This window comes from Mastacembelus armatus, chromosome 21, assembly GCF_900324485.2.
Source record: "Mastacembelus armatus chromosome 21, fMasArm1.2, whole genome shotgun sequence".
In the NCBI taxonomy this organism is placed as follows: domain Eukaryota; kingdom Metazoa; phylum Chordata; class Actinopteri; order Synbranchiformes; family Mastacembelidae; genus Mastacembelus; species Mastacembelus armatus.
Genome location: NC_046653.1, coordinates 24,391,204 through 24,396,879, shown reverse-complemented (window position 1 = coordinate 24,396,879; position 5,676 = coordinate 24,391,204).

Genomic DNA, 5,676 nt, shown 5'->3' with positions numbered 1-5,676 from the left:
ATGGAGAGGCCTGCAGGGCCAGAGAGAGAGTGACGTACAGCCAGGGCTGGAATTAAAACTCTCGGCCTTGTGTAATTTGATTTGATTATCAAGCATCAGAGAAATCCCTTCTTCCCTCTGCAGATGGGTCATTCCCACTGTCCTGCAGGGGACAAGGGGGTGTCGCAGGTTTACGTCAACTGTCAGAACCTGTCATTTAGCATGACGCTAAATGTTCTGCGTCATTTACTGTCACTCGAAGGTCAAAGCCTATCACCCCCCCCCCCCCCCCCCCCCACTGGATTCTAGAAGTAAAACCCAAGGAGCAGAGCAGACAGAAGACTCCTTTTGTTATCGCAGTCCCTCACCAAACTGCCACATTTCCCCTTCGGTCCACACGCTCCCATCATCTTTCTCTCCACTTCCTCTCTTGACGTTTCTGCACCGTCACCTCCTTTGCCCTCTCCCCTCCAGAGATCTTACCTCTCTAACTTTTCTTGCCACACTCACTTTCTTTTGTCTATGTGCTTTGACAGGCTGAGTGATGTTGATCATTACTAGGCTCTGATGGCTCCATATCACATGAAATCCTCCTCAGTGCTCTGTCAATGTCACAAAGAAGCCATTCAGAGGCTAATGGACCAGCTCCAGCACGGGGATCATTGTGGAACTTCAGAATAAAAATAACCAATAGATAGTATTATCAACAGGCCGCTGTCTCAATATTAAGGGAATAATTTGACATTTTTCTAACTATGCTCATTTGCTTTATTGCTGAGAGTCACAATTCATGTCTGAACTGTAATAATGAGTATTAAGCCAGAACCAGAGGCCAGTAGGAGCTTAGCTTAGCACAGAGATTGGTAACAGGAGAAACAGCTGACCTGGTCCTACCTAAACCCACCTAACGAGGAGAGGAGCTACAAGAGAGGAAGCACAAATAATGAGGGGAACACAGTCCAAATCCAGAAATGCAAAAGGCAAAAACGATGCACCAAAGGTAAGTGATTTTCTGTTTTCCACAAATCCCATACAGACACTGAAAACGATATGTCTGTGCTGCACGAGAACCATGTGAGCCAGGTCAGAGCTGTGGCTCCCTGCTGTGTTTTTAATAGTTTTTGGACAACAATGGAGGTCTACGGCTCAGACCCATAAGCTGAACCAGGTTCTGGATTCACACACGTTATTACGCTGACGACACCATAATCATTGTTGATGTTTGTGCTTTTTTATTTCTATGTACTTCCTTAAATCTCCATAATAACATCTTATATCTTGCTTAAATTCACCCACACCAAAACCACAGTGTTGAAGTGACACAGTGTGGTTTACCAGGGGTTCTGCTAAGCTGGGCCAATCAGCTGCTTTTCTTCTCTTCTCACATGTAGCAAGAAAGCAAACAAGCACATTTCACTAAATGTCAAACTACAGCTTTAAGAAAATTTAGAAACATGTGGCAAGACGCTCAGACCTTTCTGACCTTGCTGGATTATTGTGTAGCTATTATTTGTTCCTGCCTGCGCTTGACGACACGATCAGCAAACACGTTGCATAAATCATCAAGGTCGGTGACTGGAGAGCATATTTTTCCTCCTCCTACTGAAGTGAAACGTCTAACAAGAGAAGATGCTGTAATCAATTGAGGATCTCACAGTAAATCTCACAGCCATCCCAGCAGCCCAGAACAATAAGTTAGAAAGCCTATAGCACAGTGCAGGGGCGTGTTTAGCACCTGAATGATCAGGGGCCACGTCTTGACTGCACTGGGCCTATGTTTTCCTATGTTTTCAAGGTATTGGTTGGTTGGGAATGTTTCACCAACAAATATAAATAATAAATAATGTAATAAAAACTGTTGTAAAAACAGTCACATGTTATAATCGTACATACAGGTTGAACTGCTATCTAAACTGGGTTTGTTTACCTTTTCTCTGGCTCCGTCCAGCCTCCATATCTAGTGGTTAAAAACACAACATGAGCAGCTATGACAAATCATTTTAACATTAAAGAGTTTCCACTTAAATATGGGACTTATGTCCAAAATTGGGTTTCTGATACGTTGTGACTATAATGTGAATTATAATTCAAGATATCTACAGTTACATGTTGGGTATCTGAAATGACGTCACTGATGTAATTGCACCGTTGTAGCCTTTATTGGACTGATGGACTTCACATTACAGATGTCTGCAGTGTATCGACAGCTGACTGACCATCACCATGATGACAGTGACGCATTGGTGCCAGTTTATAATAATACACCCTTAATAGACCCAAACCCTATTTATCGAACAACTATGGCAGATCAGATGGAACAAAGAAGTGACTTATGTGCTGGTGAGACAAAGGGTTAAATATGAAGCTAGTGCAGGCAGATGCCATAAAGTCCTGACCTTAAAGTCCTGACCTTTTAAAGCTCCGTAAGTATTTCTGCTTTTTATCCTAAGCTACGCTAAACACTGACTGGCTGTGACTTCAGTCTTTCGATATGAGACTGGTGCCAATCGTAGTATCTAGCTTCCTGTAAGCCGGAGAATAAGTACGTGATTAAATATCCCTTGAAGAACCCTCGGCTTCTGACATTTACAGACTTGATGCTTTGTTAGAGAGTGAGATTATAATTTAACTGCACTGTTACCAGCCAACACAGAGCCAAAACATCTTCTTATTAACATCTCCCACTGATATCTGAAATATTCATAACTGATTTATTTGCTAAATGAAGCATTTTGTTACAACTTAAAACAAATGACTGTTACTGGCTTTGCAGAGCTTGTGTTAAAAGTGAGACTGTAGGCCCTGGACACCTTCCACCTTCCTTCCCTCCCTTCACTTCCTGCCCTGTCTGTTGTCAAATTACTGATAAAGGCAGAAAAGCCCCAGACATATTTGAAAACATATGATTATTGTGGAGAGTGTTCCTCCTCCTCCTGCCTTACAGCTGGTGTGTGCACTGAAATCAAGAACAAATGCACATGAATGTTATTTTGAACTGTGGTAAATCCCAAAGCTTTTCCACCATGAGAAACTTTTTTTTATTTTTTTTATTAGAAACTGTTATTTCTAGCAAACTTCATTGCTGCAATTCGCCTCAGCCTCTTGGGGAGAGATTCTGAGCACCGCTGATACCTGCAGACTAGAAAACAATCTAACACTGAGTCTGGGAGTCGGAACATTTAATGGGAGATTGCAGACGATTTCACCGTTGAGGGAACCTGTGGGGGTATGATTGTGGGTGGATGGCGGTTAGCAGTTGCCTAGGCCACAGCTCAGAGTCCCCGGGCCCCACAACACTGCCATCTGAATCCAATCCACAGTCTGACGGATTGGGAGGCAAATTGACAGTGTCAGATTTCATATCACAGCAAGCTGCAGCGGGGCCAGGGGCAGGGCTGGAGTCTAATAAAGAGAGGACAGTGTGTATGAAGGTGGTGGGGAAGCCTGTGTGTGCTGGGTGGTGCCTGTGCAGTTGGATGCAGATGTGTTGACACCTACATGCAATAAAGAAAAACAGCAGGCCCAGCACCATCAGCTGCTCGTGTGCTGCACTGACACAGCATTTGTGCAGACTGGGAAACATATGACTAACCCTGCTGTGTCAGTCTGGGGTTGTACAAGCCTCTGGCTATCACAGCTGAGACTGTAGTGATGAGAGCAACATAAGTGCCATATGTCAACCAGCACAACCAGCCCAGAGACAGTGACTAACCCCATTCCAGGAATAACGTCACAGCAAAGCCTCTCTGTGTCGGTGGAAGCATTTCTTACAATAATAGTAACTAACAGACAATATTGGATGAAAACATTCAGTACAGTCTGTGGTTGTTATCTGCCCTCTAGTGGCCCAGCACGTAACTGCAGGAAGGACTCATGGCTCCAGACTGCACTCCACAATCCCCCAAATCAAAAACCTGCAGGAGCACATTATCTCAATACTCACATCCTTATACTGGTGCACAGCCATGATTTATATTGATTTTACTGTTCTTCAATGGCCTGCAGCGAAGAGCTCAAAGGGAAGATTAAATTAAATACAGATGAGATGAAAGAGGATGGCATTTTATCCCTGCAGAGCAGAGCACAGCTCCTGGCACGAAGCCACACACACACTGAGGAGACTGGTCTGAAAGAGATAAGCTGAGTAAATCAGAATGAAAGCTTTTACATTTGGGGTTTGACATTTGTGACAAGTGGAAGTGGTATTGTTGGGCTCTCCACCCTCCTCTTGCCCTCCTGCTGCTCTGGCTTTGGTCTTGAATTCTGTGGTCAGCACTGGTCTACATCTGAGTTTTAGCTTCCTTGGGGAGATTTTGATGGGTTTCAGTCAATACACTGAGCCTGTAGAAGGTGAGGCTGCAGTGCTGCTTTAGTCTAGTATAAATCCACTTGTCTTCATGACCTTTGAGCTTTTCATAGTCACCAAGGACATTTTCAGCCATGCTGGCGGTCTGCTAGTCCACGTTAATACAGACTGAAATATTCCTACAGCTAAAAGATGAACTGCCATTAAATATTGCAAGTGACATTCAGGATTCAAGTTTGTCTTATCTTAGACTTTAATGGTCATTAAGGTTCATTAATGAAGATTTGCCCCACAGTCTTCAGGTACCCAGATCCAGGCCCTGGTGTCTCTCAGCCCCCCCCCCCCCACCGCCGCCGCCACCTGGCCAAGGTCAGAAGAAGCCAGTAGTGGTTTCCAACAGCAGCCATGGAGGAGTCTCTGCAGCTCAAAGTGGGAACCAGAGCGTTCTTTAGCACAGAGAGAGTGGGTTTGTATGTTTGTTTTTAATAAGTTAGAAAAACAGGTGTATTTCCAATGACTGACAGCTTTGAGCCTCCGGTCACTGGCTGGCACTTTGCACAGCCGCCTGAGGTGGAACTGCATCATCCATCTTTAAGTAGAGTCTATGGGCTGTTCTGAGTCTCATGCCTTAATGCTTCTAGGGGGACACAGGTGATCAATCTTGGCACAATGCCTGTTAGCTTAGCTTAGCATAAAGACTGGAAACGAGGGGAAACTGCTAGCCTGTGACTGCCTGTCATCCCAGACATGAGAGGGGTTCAGCTACTCACTCTCAGCAAAGTGTTAAACCAGGGGTGGTTCTAGACCCTTTTGGGGGGGCTTTGTCCCCCTTGTCTGTCATTTCAGCCCCCCCCCCCTAAAACAATCAACTATCAAAATTTATTGAAAGTATAATTTTTACTTTTTAAAATAAAAATTAAAATAATTAATAAATGCAGGACGTCAATTAAAAAAAAGATCTGAGTTTTTTTATTATTGTTTTTAAATCTCTTTGCTCTTCTGTGCATGTGTGATAGCCTTAGAAGTGCAACGGCTTCTGCCGTACGTCAGCCGGAGGTGGGAGACGATCAAATGTCTTTTAACGTGTAGGTGGTTATAGAAGGTAGGTAGTGTTATCAGCAACAATAGTGAGGGCTAAGCCCCCTTTAGGATTAAATCCTAGAACCGCCCCTGTTTCAAACTACTCCTTTAACATTTGGTCCTTTATATAATAGGTTTCTTAACAAAGCTCAAAGCTGCATCAGCACTTCTGTTTTCTGTTGCAGAGCAAAAACTAATTTCAAACCTACTTTTCTTCTAAAGCTTCTTTAGTTTAAAGCATCAGGCCTCTAGAGGATAACACATGCAGCTGCATCTTCCCAGCAGGAAACACAACAGCACAAAAGAGCAGC